Here is a 24,841-nt window from a genome sequence, read left to right on the forward strand (position 1 = left end):
TTGCCAGCATTTGGTGGTATCACTGTTTTATTTTTCAGCCATTTTAATGGGTGCATGGTGACAGCTCGTTGTGGTTTTAATCTACATTTCCCCGATGGCTGATGATGTTGAATGTCTTTTCATTACTAATTTGCTCTCCATATCTCTTCTTTGGTGAAATGTCTATTCACGTCTTTGGCTCACTTCCACTTGGATTGGTTTGCATTTTTAATTGACACAAATGACATTTTGTTATATACCTCATTCAGTTTCTTAGTTTTTTTTATTTCTCAGACCCACCCATGCTGCTGTGGGTACATCTAATCGACTGCTCCTAGCTGCTGCAGGGTACCCCAAAGTATCCATCCACCTTTTATCTGTGTCTGTCCCCAGGAATGGACACCCGAATTGTCTACAACTCCCCAACCCTGAAAATAACTCTACGGCGAATGTCTTCTTGCTTCTCTACCTTACAAGAATTTCTTTGACATCATTCATAGGGTATGACTTGCTCTGGGGTCACAGGCCACCCTCTCCACAAGCTCACCAGCTGAGGACCCCTGAGACCATACAGTATGTCCTCATTTGTGGAGGTCCAGGGTTGTATCAGTAATTCATTCTTTTATATCATTAAGTAGTATTTATTGTATGAATACTAATTTGTTTCATCTATTGATGAGTATTCGGGTTGTTTCTTAGTTTAGGAGGTATGGGCTCCTATGACTAACATTGCTAACAACTGTTTTAACTTGTATTTCTTTTTTTTTTTAATGTTTATTTACTTGCTTGCTTATTTTTAACATTTATTTGTTTTTTGAGAGAGTGATAGAGAGCACAAGCAAGGGAGGACAGAGAGAGGGGGACAGAGGATCTGAAGCAGGCTCTGTACTGACAGCAGGAAAGCCTAACACAGGAGTTGAACTCACAAACCTTTAGATCACAGCCTGAGCCGAAGTCAGACGCTTAACCGACTGAGCCACCCAGGCGGCCCTGTGTTTCTTGGATTTCTAATACATCTTAACATCTCCTATGTGTATTGCCTTTTATATTTCTCCTTGTGTAAATCACCTATTTACATCTTTGTTTTTCCCCATTTGAGTCCCATCTTTTTCTTATTGACTTGCAGAAGTTTGTGGCATATTCTGAATCTAGACATTAGTCCCTTGTCAGCTTTACAGATTTTATTTTTAAGTAATCTCTAACCCCCACATGGGGCTCGAACCCAACCCCAAGTTCAAGAGTTGCATCTCTACTGACTGAGCCAGCCAGGCGCCCCCTCTGGTCAGCTTTAGATGTCACAAACATATTCTCCCAAACTTGCCACCTGTTAACCTTGTCAGTGTATCCATCATCGGGCAGAAATCTTTAATTGGGATTAATCGAACTGATCCATCTTTTCTCTTTGCAGTTTCTGCTTTTGAAATTTCAAGAAGTTCATTCCTGCCCCAAGGTCACAAACATATTCTTCAACATTTTACATGGTTAACTTCAGAGTTTTCTGGACACATTTAGGTTTTTAATCCATATGAGGTCCGCTTTTTTCATGTGATGCTAGGTTTGGAATTCAGTTTTATTTTTTTCTGCCAAGGGAACCACTTTTCCCAAAGCTGGAGTCCCGTGGGCCTCAAACTTGAGCCTCTATCAAAATCAGGAGAAAGCTTGTTGAAGCACAGATTGCTGGGCCCCACCCAGCTGATTCAGTAGACCTGGGGTGGGACCTGAAAATCTGCATATCTAGTAAGTTCCCAGGTAATGAGGTGACACCACTGGTGGAGGCAGAGGAAGCACACTTGGAGAACAACTGCCCTCGACAAAAGACCTTGAACCTCATGGATTTTGTTCTCCAGCTCAGTGGCATCCCCATAGTGGCCTACTTCTCGACTATGTTCCGTCCTGCACTCCTCCCCTACCTTCCCCAGGTCTCCCCGGACGTGGGACTCCATCCACACATGTTACGACCACATCCCCGTGCTCCTCCTGAACCACACTCTTCCAACCTCTGGCAAAAGCCTTAAGGTTGTCCGCCTCCTTAAGGTTGGCCGCTCCCTTGTAGTCGCTGGACACCTCGGCACATGGCTCCCCATCCTTGTTTCCAACTAAAGCCCTGTCTCTGTCTTGGGTGACTTCAGCGTCCACATGGAAGATACGTCCTACGCCTGGTTTCTCAGGTCTCCAGGGACCTCCCCCACCTCACCCCGACACCACCTCCCTTTTACCATCAATAACAGCTCCATCACCAAGATCCCAAAGCCAGGCATCTCTCTCCCTGGCCACGATCTCTGTTCCTTCCAACTTTCTGCTTCAACACGTTCCCTCTCACCTTTTTGGGACCTCACCAGCATCTCTGCCTTCTCCCGACCCATTAGCCTTTCCCTTTTTCCATTCCCTCCCTACCCAACTCAGATTCACCATTGCAACAACCTTCCCCAAGCTCCCTCGCTGCCATATTTTCACCGCTGGGCCAAAGCCCTGCATCGGCTGTGGACCCTACCTTCCTGCTACCTCTTCCTGAGCGGTAGCCAGGAGCTTCATTCACAGGGGAGGCTCCGCTGCCAGTCCAGGGGCAAGTGCACGCTGCCCGCTGTCCTACTGGGTTCTCTGCTCACTTCTCTGTGCCGCCGTCTACAACGACACCTCTCCCTCCTCCCCCTGCTTCCAACGTGCAAAACAGAAGTCAGCAGAGGGGGTCTCCCTTATCTCTTTCCTATTTGCAGAGAGCAAGACCCAGACCACTTTCACGAAGAGGGTGATGGTCTTGGGACAGAGAGCACGCCAAAACCAGGTTACGAAAACTGCAGCTATTTTAAATGTTCAGGCACAACAGTCAGTGCTTTTCAACACGACCACGCAAATCCAATGGCTATAGGTACAGATACACTCGACCGTAATATGCAAAGTCTAAAGCTGAGGCCCTTCCTGAATGGGAGAACCAGCTGAAGGGCCCTCCTGGACGCTGGGTAGGCTCCCTCTTCCTCCAACCTTCTTCAGGACTTTCTCTCCTGGCCTTTACCCCACCACTGCGGAGGAGCCCTACCTTGGCTGCACTTTGCCATCATTGGAAAGCTGGCTACACCTGCAGTCTGCCTATCTATCTATCTGCCTACATATCATCTATCTATTATCTATCTGCCTATCTATCTATCTTTCTATTTATAATCTTTCTTTCTTTCTTTCTTTCTTTCTTTCTTTCTTTCTTTCTTTCATCTACCCTTCTATCTATCTATCTATCTGTGTGTTTGTCTATCATCTATCTATATTTCTATTATCTATCTATCTATCTATCTATCTAAAGTAAGCTTTACGGCCAACATAAGAGCTTAAACTCAAGACCCCAAGATCAAGAGTCATATGCTTTACCCACTGAGCCAGCCAGGCACCCCACCTGCAGACCATTTAAATATGACTCCTCGGGGGCAGGCCCACATCAGTCTTGTCTCAAGCTCCTGGGTGACCCCAGCTGACAGCTGAGATTGACAAGCTGCCCTATAGGAAATGCTCCTCCTCCCGGCATCCCCTCCCCTGTTCTTTGTGTCCCACGCCCACTCTCTCCACTGGTTTGTTTCTAAAAGCTTTCAATATGCCCAAATCCCTCCCATTTAAAAAAATAAATACACACACACACACACACACACACAAATACTCCTTGACTTCCACATTGCGCTGTGAGCCCCTTCCCACCCCAGGGCTCTTACCTAGAAGGTTCTTTTCTGGTCTCCAGCTGGACCTAGACTGGTAACTCCTCATTCAACCCTTAGCACTGCTTTAGTGTGTGCACAGATCATGTGGGAGAATTCGTGTTAAAACGCGGGTTTAGGTACTGCAGGTCTGGGGTGGGAAGGCTCTTCATTGTGCTCAACTTCAAGTGGCAAAGCTTCGACCCCTGCTCACATCCTCTCCTCCGGAAAAGCTCCCCAGACCTCCCTAAATTAAATCTGCCCATCAGATGGGATTAAATCCGCTCCCCCCCGCCCCCCTCCCCCGTCCCGCTCTGCTGATCTGTTTCTCCCAGCACTTATCTACTGCGTTTGGTAATTGTGCTTGGCATTGTTTGTTCACAGTCTACTCCCCCATGAAACGAGCATGGGACATAACGATCTGGGTATGCTGGTGTCACCAGAGCCTCATACAGTGCCTGGCACATGGCAGGCCCCCTACAAACCTCTGTAGGATGAGTGAAGGAATACATTAACCAGTCAGTCAAAGCGGGGACAGAACTGGGGTGCCTGGGTGTCTCAGTTGGTTAAGCATCCGACTTTGGCTCAGGCCATGATCGCACAGTTCGTGCGTTCAAGCCCCACGTTGTCGGGCTCTGTGCTGACGACTCAGCCCTCTCTCTCTGTCCTTCCCCTCCCCTTCTCTCTCTCTCTCAAAAATAAATAAACGTTAAAAAAATTGTTTTTAGTTAAAAAAAAAAGTGCAGAACGGCTCCTGTTCTCACGTGGGGCGTGGGGGTCTCCAGGGGGCCTTTTGCCCTGAGCTTGTGGGGCTGCCTGTTCCCCCTTTCAACACCTCTCCTCTCCCTGGGCCTCTTGTCCCCGAGACCAGGAACTGAGAAAATGGGCTACATGTCTACGTCTCCAGGGGTGATCTGCCCATTACTGACCCCCCAAAAGGAAAACAGGCGCAACAAATCCTTCTAGTTCCTTGAAGACGGATCTGTTTCTCTGTTGTTGTTCAGTGCCGTGTTCAAAGGGTTAAAGCATTTACAGAAAGGGAGGGACCTCCCTCTGGCCCTCCCTGACAACTCTTGAGATGCTCTGCAAAAGGTCAGATGTTTCCAGCATCTCAACAGACAGCCTGTGTCTGTTTAAAGGGAAGACAACGAGTTCCCGGCCCTCCGCCAGCCTTCGCGGGCAGTTCTTGCCCGGTTCTGCAAGGCAGCCGGCCAGAAAGCCCTTCCTCCCCCTCGAGATGGCCATGGGCAGACCAGAGTTCTCCAAACTCCGGCCTGGAGTCCCGCCAGCCTGCCGAAGGCTGGCATCCGACCAACAGGGCACACACACCAACTGCTTGGGCCTGTGATGCATCGGGCATGATGGGGGCAGGGAGGCAATTTCCTGTGGACATTGAATATTTTCAGTGGGAAGGACTGTATTCTGACCCTGTCATTTAGCGACGAGGCTCGGGCAGTGGTGGCTGTCATGTCGTATAGAAGATCCTGGACCGGGAATCAGAAAACCTGTGTTCAGGGGAGCCTGGCTGGCTCAGTCCGTGGAGCATGCGACTCTTGATCTCGGGGTCAGGAGTTCAAGCCCCCACAATGGGTGTAGAGATTGCTTAAAAATACTTTATGGGCGCCTGGATGGCTCAGTTGGTTAAGCATCCAACTCAGTTTTGGCTCAGGTCATAATCTCACGGTTTGTGGGTTCAAGCCCTGTATTTGGCTCCAAGTGGGGCATGAAGCCTACTTAAAAAGAAAGAGAGAGAGGGAGGGGAGGGATGAAGGAAGGAAGGAAGGAAGGAAGGAAGGAAGGAAGGAAGAGGGAGGGAGGGAGGGAGGGAGGGAGGAAGGAAGGAAGGAAGGAAGGAAGGAAATCTGTGTTCAAAATCCCAATCCAGTTCTGGGACCATGAGCTGTGGGCTCTTGGACACAGAGTGGGTCCTTTCTATGTATCTGTGTCCATTAGTAAAAAGTGGGTACAAATACCCTCTCACTCCTGATAGCTTGCTAAAGGTCACACACAATACAACAAAGGTTTCCTGACTCCTGGCCACCGGTCCCAGGTCCCTCTAGAGTTGAGCAGATTACTTTGAGCATTGATAGAAAATAAAAAGTAGCTAAAGGCACATCTAAATGACCTTTGGCTTTTGTTACTTAATCATATTCTTTTGTAGAAAAATTAGCATACAAAAAATTCATATCTCCATTCCCTAGAGTTAATAACTACTACTCATATTCTGGCATTCGTTTGTTCATATTTTCAATGTATAGAGTATATACTTTCAGGCTTTTTTCAACAACAAGATCATAGAATATATAGATTTTTAGATATGCATCGCTCTTTTCTATACAACATTTCATTGGACAATTTATACCATTTTTTGTCGAGCCATAGTGAGACAAACAAAGCATTCTATGATTTGTTTAATCCCCTCTAGCTAGACATGTAGGCTGTTTTTAATTTTTCGTCATGAGCAACAAAATTCTACCTTTATTCACTTGTTTTATTTTCTCAAGATAAATTCGTCTCAGTGGACAGTGGAATCAAAAGGTCTATTTTTTTTTTTTTTTCTTTAAGTCATCTCCACCCCTGGGACGCCTGGGTGGCTCAGTTGGTTAAGTGTCTGACTCTTGATTTGGGCTCAGGTCATGATCTCACGGTTTGTGGATTTGAGCCCTGAGTCAGGCTCTGCTGACAGTGCAAAGCCTGCTGGAAATTCTCTCTCTCTCTCTCTCTCTCTCTCTCTGCCCCTCCCCCCAATAAATAAATAAACTTAAAAAAAAAGTAATCTCTACCCCCAGTGTGGGGCTTGAACTCAAGACCCCAACATCATGAGCCCCATGCACCTCCAACTGAGCTGGCCAGGTGCCCCTGAAAGATCTATATATTTTAATTTTTTTAACGTTTATTTATTTTTGAAAGAGAGACAGAGCATGAGCAGGGGAGGAGCAGAGATAGAGGGAGGCACAGAATCCAAAGCAGGCTCCAGGCTCCGAGCTGTCAGCTCAGAACCTGACGCGGGGCTCAGACTCACAGACCAAGAGATTGTGATCTGAGCCAAAGTCGGACGCTTAACCCGCTGAGCCACCAGGCGCCCCTATTTTTAAGGCTTCTGATGCATGCTGCCAGATTGTCCTCTAGAAATGTCACGATTGTTGTATCTTAAAACAACATATTTATATATGAAGACTGCTCCTTTCACTAGAAAACTGTTCTCTTTAGGGGGCCTGGGTGGCTCAGTCAGTGGAGCATCCGACTTCAGCTCAGGTCATGATCTCACGGTTCATGGGTTCGAGCCCCACGTCAGGCTCTGTGCTGACAGCTCAGAGCCTGGAGCCTGCTTCGGATTCTGTGTCTCCTTTTCTCTCTGCACCTCCCTCGCTCACGCTCTGTCTCTCTCTCTCTCTCAAAAATAAATAAAAATAAATTTAAAAAGTTTAAAAAAAGAAAAGAAAACCGTTCTCTTTAACAGGACACTCAGCTCGGAAAGACAGAGTAGAAAGGAGCAGAGCCCAGATCAGTTGACGCAGGGCGGCTGTTTTGCACCTGACCCACGGCTCTCTCACTGGCAGCCTCTGCCTGGCTGTAAAGATGCCCCCCCCCCTTCAGTCTGCATTCCCCAGAGTTAATAACTACTACTCATATCCACAGCTGGGGCTGTGGATACAAGAGAACCTCCAGATACCGCCCTAGAAAACTCTGATGGAGGGATAAGTGCTTTTTTTCCCCCCATATTGATTTGTGCATATTGATATCTCCAGTCTTCTAAACAACCACCCTGCAGCACTCCTTAGTGCTTCGTTAGACATGACTACTTTTGTAAGCCACCGCTTATTAAGGGTTTGATTCACACTAGGGCATTTCATTGCTACATTCATCCAGGAAGCAGGTGCTAATGAGAAACCTAAGTTTTGGGTGGATCGAGCATCTTATCTCAGGGAACACAGCAGGTAGGTAACTTACTTAGGATTCAAACCTAGGTCTGTCTGGCCACAGAATCTGCGTTATATTTTGAAATGACTGCAAAACTACTCCGTGTATCAGTGTGAACAAGGCCTGGAAGGGTGCAGTCGGTGTGCCACGGGCGGTGGACGTCACCAGGGCTCACGGACTCCTCCAGCTCTCTTCTCTTCCGCGTAGACTTCCGAGGATCATACTTCCTCCGGAAGTTAGGTGGCCATGTGACTTGCTTCGGCCAATGAAATGTGAGGAAGGGTGACATGTGCCCCTTCTGGGGGAGGCATTGGAGAACCCGTGTGTGGTTCTTAGGCTTTCTTCCCCTGCAGTGGTGAACCCTGAAGTCTCACATGGGGACAGTGACATCATACAATGACAGTGGGGCTCTGATGACTACAAAGAGATGAGCCTTTGAGAGCCTTGCTGGGAATGAAGCGTGGGCAAGAAATAAATCTTTGTTATTTTAAGTCACTGAGATGTTCAGAGGTGTTTGTTACTAGAGCATAACCTGGCCTGTCCTGATGGATGCGGGTCCTGATGGGGGCTTTTCAGGTCTTTGTCTAAATTTTTCTGGAGGTTTTACCTTTTTACAATGGGAAGATATCCACTTTTTAAAATGAGTCATAATACGGGGCGCCTGGGTGGGTCAGTCGGTGAAGCGTCTGACTTCAGCTCAGGTCATGATCTCATGGTCTGTGAGTTCGAGCCCCACGTCAGGCTCTGCACTGACAGTTCGGAGCCTGGAGCCTGCTTTGGATTCCGTGTCTCCCTCTCTCTCTGCCCCTCCCCTGCTCATGCTCTTTCTCTCTCTGTCTCAAAAATAAATAAAAACATTTAAAAAAATTTTTTTTAAAAGTCATAATACAGATTCACACGAACAAGAACATCATGTACACATGGCTGTGCCTTAAAACTGACCATTTTCTTTTTCTTAAATTATTTTTTAAAGAATGTTTAATTTTATTTTTTTATTTGAAGGGATAATATGAATGTTTCGATAATATTTTTATATCTATGCAAAACCATAAACAATTTTTCTGGTTTATAATATTTAATTTTGTCCTACCGTATATGACATTTCATTTTTGTGAAATGACTATGTATTTCTTTAAAAACACTTGTGAGGGGTGCCTGGGCGGCTCAGTCGGTTGAGCATCCGACTTTGGCTCAGGTTCTGATCTCACCGTTCATGAGTTCGAGTCCATCAGACTTGCTGCTGTCGGCGTGGAGCCCGCTTTGGATCCTCTGTCCTCTCTCTGCCCCTCTTCTGCTTGGGCTCTCTCAAAGATAAATAAAAACATTAAAAAAAAAAAAAAAAGAATGTCTAATTTTATTTTTAAGTAATCTCTAATCTCCCCACCCAACATGAGGCTCAAACTCACAACCCCGAGATCAAGAGTCGCATGCTCTCCTGACTGAGCCAGCCAGACACCCCCAAAATGACCATTTTCTGTCACTTTACATAATCTACTTCACTCTTTTTAGTACCTCCATAGTATTCTGTTCTCTGGATACAGACCACTAACGCCAGACATGTGGGTTAATTCTGATTATTCACAAAATACCTGCCATAAGGGGCACTTGGGTGGCTCAGTCAGTTGAGTGTCCAACTCTTGCTTTCGGCCCAGGACACGATCCCAGGGTGGTGGGATAGGAGCCCCCCCCCCCCCCCCTCGGGCTCCACACTGAGCATGGAGCCTGCTTAGGATTCTTTCTCTCTCCTGCTCTGCCCCTCCCACCCCCCAAATAAATAAATGGACTTAAAAAAATATATGCTCTAAGCTACAGCTAGACTGTTGCAACATTTATGGGAAAGGAAGTACTAATATTTATTTTTCTTTTTTCGGTTCGTCTCTGGCCGTGCAGAGCCTGAGCTCGGCACCCAAGGGGCCCGTGCACACCCCCCGGGGGTGAGTGAATAAGCCGGGCGCGCCTGCACCCGCACCCTCGCCAGGACACGCGGCAGGGGACGCGGCCGGCCGGGCCGGTGCGTGTGCACGCGTGAAGGCTGGGATGGGGCCCCCGGAAGAGCAGGGCAGGGAAGCATGTAGGCACCACACACAACGGGGGCGAGATGACCCTGACTCATAGGTCCGGGCGTGGAAGGTAACGGCCGGGAAACTCCGGGGCTTTGAATGAGTTCTGACTCACTGACGTCTCACTTCTCGGTTCTCCTCCAGCGTCTCGCTGCACAGTCTCCGGGAAGGGCTTGTGACGTTAATCACTGGGATCCTGAGAAAGAGGAGCGCTGCCCAGAGAGAGGGGGCCGAGGGGATGATAATGATGGGCCTCATTCATAGAAGAAGTCCAATCAGCCCTTGTTACGTTAATATTTTGAACGCCCCCCCCCCCCCCCAGCGGCTGACTCCGATTGTACCTGCGGGACGTCCCCCCGAGTGATCCGACTGAAAACACCGATCACGCACTTCATAAGCACTCTTCCCCTTCCTTTATTTCTATTCAGGGGCTGTCTTCCATTCCTTTTCAAGATGAAAATGACTCTATTTATTTCTTTTTCTGATTATAAAGGAAATGCTTGCTCATTATTAAAAAAAAAAAAATTCAGACAATTCCAAAAAGCATAAAGAAGAGACTGAAAAATCACTCAGAAGGCCATCCCCAGGGACGCCACTATTGGCATTCTTCTTCTTTTTTTTTTTTTTTAAGTTTATTTATTTTTTTTTGAGAGAGACAGAGACAATGTGAGTGGGGGAGGGGCAGAGACAGAAGGAGGCAGAGACTCCCGGGCAGGCTCTGCACCCTCAGCGCGGAGGAACCCGATGTGGGGCTCGAACCCACGAAGCCTTGGGATCATGACCCGAGCCGAAACCAAGGGTCAGATGCTTAACCGCCTGAGCCACCCAGGCGCCCCATGTCCCTGCTGGCATCCTGAAGCACATCCTTCCAGACGGTGCCTAGGTGTCCCTGCACACCCACGCAGGCTTATCTTTGCCAAGTTCCCAGTCAGTATGGATCTCTGCTGTCCTTTGAGGAGTTTCCATGCACGCCATCACATGGGCACAGCTGGGAGCCTCGCCTCCCTCTCCGGCTGCAGGATCCAGCGGAAAGCCAGGGCAAGACCTCATAAGCCCTTAATGAGCTTAATAAAGGCACCTAAAGATGCCATTACGATTTTAACAATTTAGACCATGAAGAGCTCCACCCCCCAGGCAGCTGGAAGTGAATCCACATACAGATGCGCGTGGTGAGCCGCGCGGTCGGGTTGGAGTCCGACCGGAGGGTTCTGCAGCGGAGTTCTAGACCCGCCTTCGCCACTTTCCTGGCGGCTGGGTCCCTTCGCCTCCAAGCCTCACCTGCCGCCGAATATCCGTGAACCTGAGAGGGCAGAATGCTAGGTACTAAGTACTCTGTGCTATTTAGAGGTCCTGCTCTAATTCCAAGGCCCGAGAGCAGAAGAGAAAGTGGGATGTCCCAGCCATGGAAGAGAGCAAGCGTTTTAGAGTTTCCCTGGCTGAGACCTAAAGGTAACACCTGCATCAACAGAGTCCTAGAACAACCCAGCGCCTACGAGAATCTCGGAGATTAGAGTGCTACCGCCCCACACCCCAATGCAGTGAGTCTGAATATACGCACATCTGTAACATGACCCAGTGGAACAATGGGTTTGAGTTGTGAGATGAGGTACCAACGAGGCAGTGCATTTATTTGAAAGTGCTTTGGGAATCTGAAGTGCGTTCATACCCGCAAAGCTGCCTCCACAGAAGTGTGGACAGGAACAGACACCAAGACCTTCATCCCAAGGCGGGCCTCACGGTTGGTGACAGCTACAGGGAGTACCCGACTGTCCAGTGCTAGGCCCAGCTCTGGAGACGGTGGAAGGAAAGACAGAGAGGCCCTCCCCTCAGGGGGCATAGATTCCAGCGGAGAGGCGGACAAGAAAAAGGGAGATAGGGGCGCCCGGGTGGCTCAGTCAGGGTTAAGCACCCAGCTTGGGCTCAGGTCATGATCTCGCGGTCCATGAGTTCGAGCCCTGCGTTGGGCTCCTCTGCTGTCAGCACGGAGCCTGCTTCGGATCCTCTGCTCCCTTTCTCTGCCCCTCCCCTGCTTGTGCACACACGCTCTCTCTCTCAAAAAATAAAAAAACATTAAAAAAATAAAAAAAAAAAAAGGAGGCCATTTGCAACTCCGTGGATGGAACTGGAGGGTATTGTGCTAAGTGAAATTAGTCAGTCAGAGAAAGACAAATATCATAGGACTTCACTCATATGAGGACTTTAAGAGACAAAACAGATGAACATAAGGGAAGGGAAGCAAAAATTATATAAAAACAGGGAGGGGGACAAAACATAAGAGATTTTTAAATACAGAGAACAAACAGAGGGTTACTGGAGGGGTTGTGGGAGGGGAGATGGGTTAAATGGGTAAAGGGGCACCGAGGAATCTACTTCTGAAATCATTGTTGCACTAGATGCTAACTAACTTGGATGTAAATTTAAAAAATAAGTTAAAGAAAATACAAAAACAAAAAAAGAAGGGAGATAAATCAGAACAAGAAACTTTGAGAAGGGCGCTTGGGTGGCTCAGTCAGTTGAGCGTCTCACTTTGGCTCAGGTCATGATCTCACGGTTCATGGGCTCGAGCCTCGTGTCGGGCTCTGAGCTGACGGCTCAGAGCCTGGAGCCTGCTTCAGATTCTGTGTCTCCCTCTCTCTCTGGCCCTCTCTCATCGTGTGCTCTCTCTCGCTCTCTCTCTCAAATAAATAAACATTAAAAAAAGAAAAAAGAAACTCTGAGGGACGGAGGTGAGTCCTCTGAGGGTTAGAAAACAGGATGAGGTTGAAAGTGAGGGACAAGGCAGGGGCTGGTTCAGAGGGTGACAAAGAAGGCCTCTCTAAGGAGGTAACATCTAAGGGCTCAAACCTGAGCGACAAGGACAGCCACATGGACACCTGGAGCACACTGTGTTCCGGGGCAAGAGGACAGCAAGTGCAAAAGCCCTGAGGCAGGAATAAACTCCCGGTCAAGGACCTTTCTTTAAGGTTCTGACCGAGAGCTGCCGCGCAGGGAGGGGGGTGGGCAGCCCGGGGTTGCGGTAGGGGTGAAGCAGAGGGAGACAGGCCCCAGTTTGTGTTATACCAGGATCACCCTCCACCGGGTCTGAAGCTCCGTCTCCTACAGGCAGTGTTGGGGGCCCCAGGGAATTGTTAGGGCTTGCAAGGGCTTTCTCCATGAACCGGCACAACCTTCTGAACATCCTTGCCAGGAAAACCGAGAGGCAGAGAGAAAGACAGATTGCCTCGGGTTGCGGCTCCATTCTTGGGCTGACATTCAAGCCCCAGGCTCTACCCCCAGGGCCACCCCACCTAAGGAGGATGGGAGGGGGGCTCACTGAAACCACAGAGCTGGAGGGAGGGCCTGGTGTCTCAAGGCTTCCTGCTTCGGCCAGCCAAACTCCAAGGCTGGGCTCTAAAAAGGAAGTGCTTTGCCCAGCTGGGCCCCGTCCTGCATCACCAGGCCCGGCCCTCAGCCCTCGGCTGGCAGGGGCAGCGGCAGGGGCAGGGGCAGGGGGGAGGGGTCAGCTCCCGGAGCCCAGCCAGCTAAGAGCAACCTGATCGAGCAGGAAACAGGCCTTGAGCCAGACAAAGCTTCGGCCGAGCACCTGGAGCCTTTGTTCCCTTTATTCCTGTCACAGACGTTCCCAGGCACCTGCGGCTGGGCCTCAGGAGCACCTGGGCCCGGAGGGGGCTCCCACGGGATCTGGTTCTCCCGCCACAGGGAGTGGTCCGACTCGTGATCCTGAGGGAGGTCTTGCAGTGCAATAACAAAAACAGTGACAATAGCGTCCACTTACAGAGCTCTTACTGCAGGCCGGGTGTCATTTTTCTTACCCACCCCCCCCCCCAACACCATGAGGTACGTACTGTCATCGCCCCCACTTTACAGATTCGGCAAATGGAGGCACAACAGAGACCAAAGCCACAAGTGTAAGGAAGCGAAAATAGTAGAGGGGCGCCTGGGTGGCTCAGTCGGTGAAGCGTCCGGCTTCAGCTCAGGTCATGATCTCACGGCTTGTGAGTTCGAGCCCCGCGTCGGGCTCTGCGCTGACAGCTCGGAGCCTGGAGCCCGTTTCGGATTCCGTGTCTCTGTCTCTCTCTGCCCCTCCCCCGCTCACACTGTGTCTCCCTCTCTCTCTCAAATATAAATAAACACTAAAAAAAAAAAAAAATAGTAGGGACTTGGAATCAACAAATCCCAGGGCTCACTGGCCTCTATGACCTTGGGCAAGGCATTTACACTTTAGCAAGCCTGTCACCTGCTGTGTAGATGAAATGATCGGAGGCAGGCAAAGCCGCTGGTGCACGCTTCCTAATCCAGACGCGTCTTTCTGTCCTCCCTACTTCCTATAGCTCCGTGACCTGGGCGTGTACTGCTGAGCCTCAGTTTCCTCATCAGAGAAACTAGGTGAATAGTGTTACCTAAGAGGGCTGTTGAAAGCCTGAAGCGCCTCTGGCAGGAACGCCTGATTTTTCAAAACAGCCACACTCCTGGGACCGTCCGGGGAAGACGCCATCGTCCAAAACTTCCCTCTTGCTCTCTACCGAAATAAACAACAACAACACAAATAGAAAAACCAGCCTTAGAGCCATTCCCCCTGCGAAACAAAAAGCCAGTATTACGCTGCTGGGCTCAGAAGATTTTCTCAGGAGGAAATCCAGAAGCGACAGCTTAAGCCATAATTCTCTCTAGATCCACACCCTGAACAGACGGCCTCACCCACAGCAGCCGGGACAAGAAGCACAGTTGTAGGTTCATGCAAAGTGCAGGGGAGACCCACCCGAGATTCCACCACCCAGACACACACACACACACACACACACACCCCTTCCTTTCCTATAAATCAGCCTGTATTCATCAAGTTCTTGTCTTCAGCAAGGGCACCATGGGCATGTACCGTCCTTGTCCTCAATAACAGGGAATAATCACAAAACGTATGTGCGGCCACTGTCATAAACACACATCAGGGTGGTGGCCCCAGCTCTTCTGAGTGGCCACGTCTGTTTCTCTCATCCACATTTTGGGGCTCAACTGCTCCTTCTCTCGTCCAACTCTGCCATTCAGGTACGAGCTGCCGATTATTCTACGTGTCTGCCTCTGGCCACGGTGGTTGGTGCAAGAAAAAGGCATGAGATCCAGAAAAACCAAGCCCTATTGAAGTTTTTGTCAGGATTTTAAAATCGGAGCTGGAGGGGTGCCTGGGTGGCTCAGTGAGTTGAGCGTCCGATTTCGGCTCTGGTCACGATCTCATGGTTCGTGAGTTCAAGCCCTGGGTCAGGCCCCGCGCTGACAGCGCGGAGCCCGGACGGAGCCTGCTTCGGATTCTGTGTCTCCCTCTCTCTCTGCCCCTCCCCCGCTCACACTCTGTCTCAAAAATGAACAAACATTAACAAAAGAAATAAAATAAAATAAAATAAAATAAAATAAAATAAAATAAAATTGGAGCCAGGGAGGAAAATCCTATTCTTCTTGGACTGGCGAACGCAAAGGATGTGAATCTGGGCTAGCTGACAGTCATTTTTTGGGTGGAGAAAGCCAGTTTGCAGAAGCAGGGATAAAGACATCAAAGAGAGAAGCCATGATGAGCGGCAGGGCGTCCTGACATAATCCCAGGTTCCTGTTGTCCCTGAAGCAGGCTCAACCCTTCCTGCCTATCCCCTGATGGTGTGGTTCAATGAGCCAATAAATTCCTTTCTGGCCCTTCCAGCTCGAGAGCCCTGCCTAATCCAACCAGCAAGCATCCAGTGGTAATAAACACAACAGTTCAGTAGGACAGATGTCACAGGCGGGACTTGACGATGTGCCAAGTGAAAGTTTTGGGCAATCATAGCTGTCAAATCAGGGGTGCCTGGCTAGCTCAGTTGGTGGAGTGTGGGACTCTTGATTTTGGCTCAGGTCACAGTTTCGCAGTTTGTGGGATGGAGCCCTGAGTCTTCTCGTCGTGGAGCCTGCTTGGGATCTTCTCTCTCCCTCTCTCTCTGCCCCTCCCCTGCTTGTGCTCTCTTTCTCTCTCTCTCAAAATAAATAAATGTAAAAAAAACAATAAAATGGGGCGCCTGGGCGGCTCAGTCGGTTAAGTGTCTGACTTTGGCTCAGGTCATGATCTCGTGGTTCATGGGTTGGAGCCCCTCATCAGGCTCTGTGCTGACGGCTCAGAGCCTGGAGCCTGTTTCGGTTTCTGTGTCCTCCTCTCTCTCTGCCCCTCCCCTGCTCGTGCACATGCATTCTCTCTCTCTCTATCTCTCTCTCTCTCAAAATAAATAAATAAACTTAAAAAAATAAAATCTTTAAAAAAAAGCTGTGATGTCACACAAGGTCGCCTCATTCCTTCAAGCGAATACATACTTACCGAGCCCCCACTAGTGCCAGGCATAGTATTAGGCGCTGGGGATATAACCGTATATGGGGCCGACTAGATCCTTTTCCTCACTCTGGAGTAATCAGAGGGGGCTTCCTGGAGCTGGTGAGGCTCCAGGGCCTCACTGAGGCATGGTGAAACCTGGACGGGCTGAGAAGGGCGGGGAGAAAAGCATGAGTCAAGCCACGGAGGCGCAAGACTAGCGGCTACAGCGGGCGCTCACCAGTGTTGGGTGCGTGGATGGGAGAGGGACGGAAGTCCCCCGGGGGAGGAGCGGGTCACCGGGCAGGAGAAGAGCTCCTCCCAGAGAAGGGAATGCTGAGGAAGGGAGACCAGACCAGACCAGGGCGGACCTCGCCGCAAAGCATGGACTTCGCCCGGGTGGCACCACACGATGCCCCCCACCCCCACTCCCGCGTCTCTGTTGTGGTTGCCACACCCACGCTCTCCGTGGCCTCGCCGGTGGGACTCTGCCCAGCGGCCCATCCAGCACCACAGCCACCCGAGGTCATGCCCCAGACACCACCGCCTTCCTGGCTCCTGGGCGAAGCCGCCAGCACAGCACTCCCGCCCAGCCTGTAATTTAACGTGACCTCCTCCCGGCCTGGCCGCTCCCGGCCTTCTGCACCCCAGACATACCCGCTGCAGGAAATGCCCAAGTGGGAGAAGAGGCCTGGTGCCCACCTGGATCCCCGGGCCCGGGCTTCGCGGAGGGGGCTGCGGGCCGCGTGACAGACAGTGCGGGGCGGGCTGCGGTCGCCACGGTTGGCTTTGCAGCCGAGGACCGGGGGGACCACGCCCCCTGGTGGCCAGGAGCCACCCCGCGCCTTGGTCTTCCCGCGACCTCTACAGTTTGCGCCCTCCCTTCGAAGTCGGTGTTTTTCGTTGTTTTGTTTCAAGAAATACCTTTCCGAAAAGCTGACAACCCGAATAAATCCTTTAAGTTGGACGGGTCGCCATGTCAAGGAATCTCATAGTAAGAAGCTGTCTTAGATTTTTACTGGATTGTCTGGGAAAAAGCTGCCTTAGATTTCGCCAAGCCATAGCAAAATGTTCTGATTCTAATTTCTTGTGCACTGATCTGCTATGGCAGGGTGATGTGATGGCTGGCAATTGTCGTTCCCGCTATCGGCCAGGTCTGTGAAGAATCTTCCCAGGTGCACGTGTCCCATGAGGCTATGGGACACGCCTCCCAATTTTTTTTTTTTTTTTTTTTTTTTTTTTTTTTTTTGGTAATTCTGACAGCCCTCTCGGGGCAAATAGATGCCTGGTCTGTTCTTAACAAAGAGCCCCTCTCTACATGTTCCTCGGCTCTGGGCCTCAGCTTTTCCCTCCACAGTGTTGGTTCACAGTGGGGGTGAACCTCGGACTGTCAGTAATGGTAACTTATTCACAAGCATTTTTGTCTGTGTTATGCAATGCCCCGTAGTAGGTCCTAGCTCTTATTGGTGGTGGTGGTGGTGTGGTTTGTGGAGGAGGGGGATGGTGATTCACAAAGACTAGAAGACAGACCTTGGTCTCAGGGGCCTGTATCCAGTGTAGACATAACATACACACATGACACAACCTGCAAACAATCACAAATGAACAGCAGGGGACAAACTAAATATACGTGTGCTGAGAGCAGTGATCGGAGTGCGTCTGACGCTGGTGGCGGGACGCTTGCCGGAAATACGGCTCGAGGGGAGTCTGGACGATTGCCACGCCCACAGACTGAGCCCTTCTGGGGGCTAGAAGGATGCCAAGGAAGAGGCCAGCATCTACCCAACTTTGGAGATACAGCCACCACGCCCCCAAGGCATGGTGGCGCTCTTGGCACCTGCTTTCTGTTCTGTCCTTGCGGAAGACCCTGCATTCCCACCCACCTCCCTGCTCCTGTCGGGCTGCCACGTGATCACACAGGAACCCCACCAGGGATCACACTGGCCCACTTACCCACCTCTTACTGCCCCTAGCTGTGGGCATCAGAATGTCCGTTGGCAGTATGACCTCAATGAGGTTTTCTTGGTTATGCCTTTGTTCTGGCCTTGACTCCACCTTAGAAGGGAACAAACCAAGTCCTTTGGATCCCCAGGGCCATGAAGTCTCCCATCCTCAGAAGCCAGGTATCCTGGCTCTCGCCTGCCTGACACCTGGGCAGAATTGGTGCAGGCCTACACATGGATAGGGCTTCACGAGTGGCTACCATCTACTCTGAATATCCTGGAAGTTGGTCCCAGTCATTGGTGTTCAGCACAGAGGGCATGGATTTTGAAATGCAGCATATGAAGCGGTGTAGCCCGAGGGCACGAGCCATCCGTCTTTAACCGCATCTCAGACTAGGAAGGTCATTAGCGAGGAATGTTGGATGGGAGGATGAAGGGATTCCACTGGGCTTGTCCATTCTTCGCGAGCAATTTTTCAAAAGACAAACAGAATCCTAATTTCTTCACTTGCCACACAATTTGGGAATACTCAGGAACCAGGAGGTTGCCCCGTGAATAAGAAATGCAAATAAAGGCAATCCAAGAAACCAAATAGCAAGCTAGGACATCGGGTCAAGCAAGACCAAGGCAGCCCTCTCACCACCTCAAGGTCTAACTCCTTAGGGCATTCCCTACTATTTGGATTCCAACAGGACTTTCAACCACTCAAGATACAGCCCCTCTCATGACCACACGGGTTAGATATTACCTTAGGCACTTACCCACCCACTGATTTGGGAATAGGCTCAGGGCCCATTCTCTGGGAGGAATTCTTCTGTCAGCAATGAGCTCAGCTTTTGGATCCGTACCTGCTTGGGTTTGGCTAGTCACTGGGTGACCCAATGAGATTCCATGATCTGGCTTCTGGCCAGAATACCTTTGCTCCTGGGCTTCAGGTGGGAGGCAGGGGCATCATTTGGGATATCGTGGGTTCTGGGTAACAAAAACTCTCCTCAAACGGGCTTAATCAGTGAGGACATTGATTGTGTCACTTACCAGGAAGTCCCACAGAGGCTGGGCCCCAGGTCAGTTGATGTGGCATCTTGGTGAGGACGTCAAGACCCTAGTTCATGCGTTCCTTTATCCACTCTTTCGCCACCACAGGAGATCGTGCTATTTTGCCCTTCACGCAGGAGAATGCCTGTTTCCCCACAACCTTATGAACAGAATGTGTTGTCAAACATTTGGGTTTTTGCCAATCTGATAGGTAAAAAGGTAGTTTCATGGTGTTATTTCGATTCTAATTGCTTTTATGAGTGAAGCTGGGCATTTTTTCACATGCTTGAGGGTTACTTTTTCCTTTCTCCGTGAATGGTGTCTTCACCTACTTTGCTCACTTTTCATCTGGGCTGTAGGTAGGTTCCTTCTATGTCTCTGCTCTGGCCAGAACCAAGATGGCAGCAGGTGGTTCCAGACACCAGAGGCTTGCTTCCTGGGTGTAGCTAACCTAGTCCCACTTCCCAACCCAACGTCCTCTTCATTTCCTGTTTCTTCTATGGACAAGAAGAGCCAAAAACTCACCTTCCCAGTCTGCCTTGCAGCTAGAAGTGGCCAGGTGACAGTCCTGTCCCAATGAGATGAAAGTGAAAGAAAGCCAGGGCATTTCTGGGAAAATGTTGATTAGAAAAGGGACAGGGTTCAGTCCCTGACAAAGTTCCTTTCTTCCCAGGCCTTAACATGGACATAACGGCTGGAGTGGCAGCCTTTTAAACACCATTAATGAAAGAAAAAGAGAATCACAGAGATGTTGATCCTAATATTATTTGAGACACCAATGCCAGGAACCACCTACCTCCAGACTTTTATACTGAGCTCGTTAAATATCTTCACTCTTAAACCGTTATTTGTCAGTGTGTGTGTGTGTGTGTGTCTGTGTGTGTCTGTGTGTGTGTGCACGTGCGTGGGTGTGTGTATGGGGGGTGGTTCCGTTACCTGCTGATAAAAACATTTCTAACTGATATACTATGGCCTTCTCTTAGGAGGGAGAAAACTTCCCAGTCCTCCCTGGACTTCTCAGGATATTTGTCAGACTGGGTCATATGCCTTTGCCTGAACCAACTGCCCTCAAGGGGAACAGAATTTCCCTCAGGCCAATGGGGTGACTCTTGAGGTATGGGGGTCAACTTTCCCTGAGACAAATGGATGCAAGGAAGAAAAGTGCTCGGTGTAGGGGGGAGATGTGGTACTCGTAGAAAGGAAGAGGTGAGGGGCGCCTGAGTGGCTCCGTTGGTTGAGCATCTGACTCTTGAATTAGGCTCAGGTCATGATCCCAGGGATTGAGCCCCACATCGGGCTCCACACTGTGCATGAAACCTGCTTAAGAGCCCCTCTCCCCCACTTGCACTCTCTCTGTATATAACATTTTAAAAGGTGGGGGGCGCCTGGGTGGCTCAGTCGGTTGAGCGTCCAACTCTGGGTTTTGGCTCAGGTCAGGATCTCACAAATCGTGAGTCCCAGCCCTGCGCAGGGCTCCGCGCTAACAGTGCGGATCCTGCTCGGGAGGCTCTGTCTCCCTCTGTCTCTTCCTCTCCCCTGCTCACACTCTATCTCTCTGTCTCAAAAATAAATAAACATTAAAAAAATAATGAAACAATAAAATAAACTAACTACAAAATAAAATAAAGAAAGGAAGAGGTGAGAAATGGCTGCTGGGGAGACAGCCAGCAGGGAGCCCCGCAGTGACCGAGTGCCCTACCTGTGGGCCAACAAGGTCATCAAAACCACTAATGGACGGTGACAAGAGCTACTCCTCTCTCGATCGGGTCCAAGGAATAAGTTTTTTCCCTTTAAGATAGAAATAAACTTGCTTTAATGAATGAATAGATGACACTAGAGTATCAACTCCATGAGGGCAGGCGTATATTTTTCTTGCTTTCCACTTCATCCCTAACCCTTAGCGATTGATAAGGAACCTTGAACAGGACAGAAACTTTCCACACAGACCTACAGACCTGCCTCCCGTTTGGCACTGATCCCCTGGTTTTGTGGTCACGGTAACTCAGTCTGCTACCATCTGACCTAACTGTGCTGACGGCTGCTCCATATTTCCCCATCTTGACTCCAGGGTCACAGCCGACCCTCATCTGGAGCTGGTGAACCCATTCTGACTCCCAGGAGTCATCACTTTCTTTCCAGGGCGTCCATATCCGCCCCCCCACCCCGCCTTTATCCGTGTTCAGCTCTCTGGCCCAATGTCTGAAGTCTCCACGTCCTTCCCCTTCAAAGAAACGAGAATGGCCTTTTGACCCTCGTCCACCTTCCAGCTTGTTTCCACCGCAAGTTTCCAAAGACCACCGGGCAGTGACTCGGCATCTACTTCTCAGCAGCTGGGATATAATTGGTCCAGACCAAAGGACTTTATTTTAAGTAGCCAGGAGCTCATTTGCACACTCGCAAGCCACCTTGCACGGGCTCAGAGCTGGCTTCTCCCTGTCACGCGTGCACTCTTCTCTGCCACGTCCGAGAGGCACAGGGCCAGCGACCCGGAGCGCTTCCGTCTTCCCCTGTGGCCCCCGCCAGCGTCCCTCCCTCGGCTCCTGTGGCAGCTGGCTCCCTCTTTCTTTCCTCCTCTGGCTCTGAAAGGAGCTCGAGGTTCCTTTTGATCGTCCCCTTTGGCAGTGTTCTATTACAGTTCTTTATTTCCCCCGTTCTAAAAAGTAATATAAGCTCATTAGAGAAGATGTAGAAAATCCAACTAAGTAAGAAGATGAAGTGAGGAAAATAACTTTCTGCCCTGTTGCCTACGCTCAAGCCTGGTTAACGTGTCAGAAGCCACTTTGACGGGTCTCGTTTACTTAACAGCGCCTCCTTTTTAGAATTTCCTAACACAACTAAGGGTGCGAGAAGAGAGCAAAAGAAGAGAGAAACGGAGAACTGCAAAAACAACCATAAAACAAGTAACAAAATGGCACTAAATACATCACTATAGAATTTCCTCATTTAAAAAAAATTTTTTTTAATGTCTATTTATTTCTGGGAGAGAGACCGAGTGCAAGTGGGGGAGGGGCAGAGAGAGGGGGAGACACAGAATCGGAAGTCAGCACACAGCTGTCAGCCCAGAGCCCGACGCGGGGCTCGAACTCACGGACCGCGAGATCGTGACCTGAGCCGAAGTCAGACGCTTAACCGACTAAGCCTACCCTAGAATTTCCTCTTAAATCTGAGCTCTAATTGTTCACATTTTGTGGAGCCTTCAAGAAAACAATCGAGTCAGTGCGAAGGTGCACAAGGACTTAATTCACAGCACAAGAGGTGTGCTCCCTAGGAAGCCAGCATGAACAGGTAGAGGGGTGTGGGGACAAGGACGTTCCCGGAAGCAGCTTGTGCAAGCACAGAAAAGGTTTGAATGGACATGACCCTATTATTATGAAACTTCATTACAGCTGTTCTTTGGGGAGGAGGCAATGGAACTGTGGAAAGAGAGGAAAGTTTTCACTTTTTTTTTTTTTACTGTACACACTTAGACAAAGAGAATGATTTTTACAGAGATTCTTCCATTAATTTCTCCATTTCTGAAGTTTCTACATTTTCTACAGGAAACGTGTTATTAAAATTTTTTTAACGTTTATTTATTTTTGAGAGAAAGAGAGAGACAGAGCATGAACAGCAGAGGGGCAGAGAGAGAGGGAGACATAGAATCCGAGGCAGACTCCAGGCTCTGAGCCATCAGCACAGAACCCGATGCGGGGCTTGAACCCACAAACCGCGAGATCGTGACCCGAGCTCAAGTCGGTCGCTCAACAGCCTGAGCCACCCAGGTGCCCCTTGTGTGTTACTTTTATAATCACAAAAATGTTAACATATGTGTTATGGGATAAACTGTGTGCCCCCAAAATTCATATGTGGAAATTCTAACCCCCAATACCTCAATGTGACTGTATGTGGAGACGGGGTTTTTAAAGAGGTGATTCGATTAACCTGAGGACATTAGGGTCTGTGCTAATCCAGTATGTCTGATGTCCTTATAAGAGGAGATTAGGACACACAGACACCCAGAAAGAAGACAACCATGTGCAAGCTAAGAAGGACCCTGTGGACACCTTGATCTTGGACTTCCAGAGCCTAGAACTGTAAGGAAATAAATGCCTGCTGTTTAAACCACCCAATCTACGGTTCTTTGTTAGGCAGCCTGGCAAACTAAAACACCATATAATTAAAAAGACACAGGCAAGCAGATACAAGCTCTTGGTATTTCTTTTTTTTTTTTTTTCAATGTTTTTATTTATTTTTGGGACAGAGAGAGACAGAGCATGAACGGGGGAGGGGCAGCGAGAGAGGGAGACCCAGAATCGGAAACAGGCTCCAGGCTCCGAGCCATCAGCCCAGAGCCCGACGCGGGGCTCGAACTCCCGGACCGCGAGATCGTGACCTGGCTGAAGTCGGACGCTTAACCGACTGCGCCACCCAGGCGCCCCAAGCTCTTGGTATTTCAAGTTTTCACACTGAAACTTTTTGCTGGCCGCGAGAAACCCAGGGGTTCGGGAAGGAATTTGTAACCCCCCTCCCCTGCTCTTTGCAGCTAGAACTTGAGCGCCAGCCTGTGGGGCAGGGGGTGAGCAGAGGATACGAGCCAAGGCCAGGCCTCTCTGCCCTAAGCTGCCACCAGCCACCGCTTACACGAGGGAAGAACGAGGGGAGGAGTCAGAAGGGGTGGTTCTTGGCCAGAAGCGTCTGCGAGGGAGCAGACAGTGCAGTGTCCAATCGGGGGGCCATGCGGGCCCAGCACGTGCTCTAGGCGGGTCCCTGGCCCTTTTGCAAACGGAATGAAAATAAGCAACCTCTCCCTGCAAGGATGCACACGCATAGATTTCGCACGCTCCTTCGGGGCTTTGTGTCCTCGCCACTCCCAACATTTGTGGACCCTAAATTAAAAACCTCTGCTCCAGTTGAAAACGTAAAAAATTAATTTACGGGACTGTGTCGGTAGGACTCGTGCAGGGCAAACACGACGCCCCCAGTAAGAGAGAAGACCGAACGGAAGGTAAAAGGACAGATATAACCTGGGAAGAAGCCAGGAACCTGCACAAACATTTCCACGAAGCAGAAGGGTGAAGACTCCACGGGGCAATAAACAGCACTTTGCTGAGAGCAGAGGCCAGACGGAGGAGCTGAAGCATCTCGTTGGGGCGACTGGGTGGCTCAGTCGGTTGGGCACCTGACTCTTGGTTTAGGCTCGGGTCGTGACCTCAGGGTTTGAGTTCAAGCCCCTCATCGGGCTCTGTGCTGACAGTGCTGAGGCTGCTTGGGATCCTCTCTCTCTCTCCCTCTATCCCTCCTGTGCTCTCTTCTCTCTCTCCAGATAGATAAATAAACTTAAAAAAAAAAAAACCTTGTTGCATAATCGTGCCCAGGAGGGTCAGCCCCAACCAATTGGTGTGGCCTCAGAACTGTTTCTTCCTGAGCAGAGGCTCATCAGAGGGCAGAAAGATAGGTGGAACCGAGTGTTGGGTGCAGATGAACTTGGCCCGTATGACAAGAACGTGAACATATGAACCTAAAGCACCAGGGTTTAGGGGGACCCGTTCAGGGACTCTTCTCTGCAGTTGGGGTCAGGCTTGGGGGTATTTGCCCGCTCTCTCCTACACTCTGTTTTTTCTTTTTTTAATGTTTATTTATTTGTTGAGAGAGAGAGAGAGAAGGAGCAGGGAAGGGGCAGAGAGAGAGGGAGACACAGAATTGGAAGCAGGCTCCAGGCTGTCAGCACAGAGCCGACATGGGGCTGCAACTCACGAACCGCGAAATCATGACCTGAGCCAAAGTCAGACGCTCAACCGACTGAGCCACCCAGGCGCCCCTCTCCTACACTCTTTGAACACCAGACAATAAAGTGGCAGAGAATGAAAACTTCTTGGCTGTACATTGAATTACTGGAAACAATAATTTGCAAGAATGGTCATTGCAGGGCTA

At 49.9% G+C, this 24,841-nt stretch overlaps 1 long non-coding RNA gene across 2 annotated transcripts; it reads right to left on the minus strand.

The window, feature by feature from the left end:
* Nucleotides 1-9,276: 9,276 nt before the first annotated feature.
* LOC122467552 lies at nucleotides 9,277-16,735 on the minus strand. 2 transcript variants are annotated; one of them, XR_006293007.1, is made up of 4 exons: nucleotides 16,611-16,735; nucleotides 15,963-16,121; nucleotides 14,035-14,153; nucleotides 9,277-9,830 (listed from the first exon to the last, which is right to left on the minus strand). It is a non-coding gene; the product is annotated as an uncharacterized LOC122467552 (long non-coding RNA). The 2 variants fall into 2 exon arrangements; XR_006293006.1 differs by lacking the exon at nucleotides 9,277-9,830 and having other exon boundaries at nucleotides 13,716-14,153.
* Between the last annotated feature and the right edge of the window lie 8,106 nt (nucleotides 16,736-24,841).

This window comes from Prionailurus bengalensis, chromosome B3 (genome assembly GCF_016509475.1).
Source record: "Prionailurus bengalensis isolate Pbe53 chromosome B3, Fcat_Pben_1.1_paternal_pri, whole genome shotgun sequence".
NCBI lineage: Eukaryota > Metazoa > Chordata > Mammalia > Carnivora > Felidae > Prionailurus > Prionailurus bengalensis.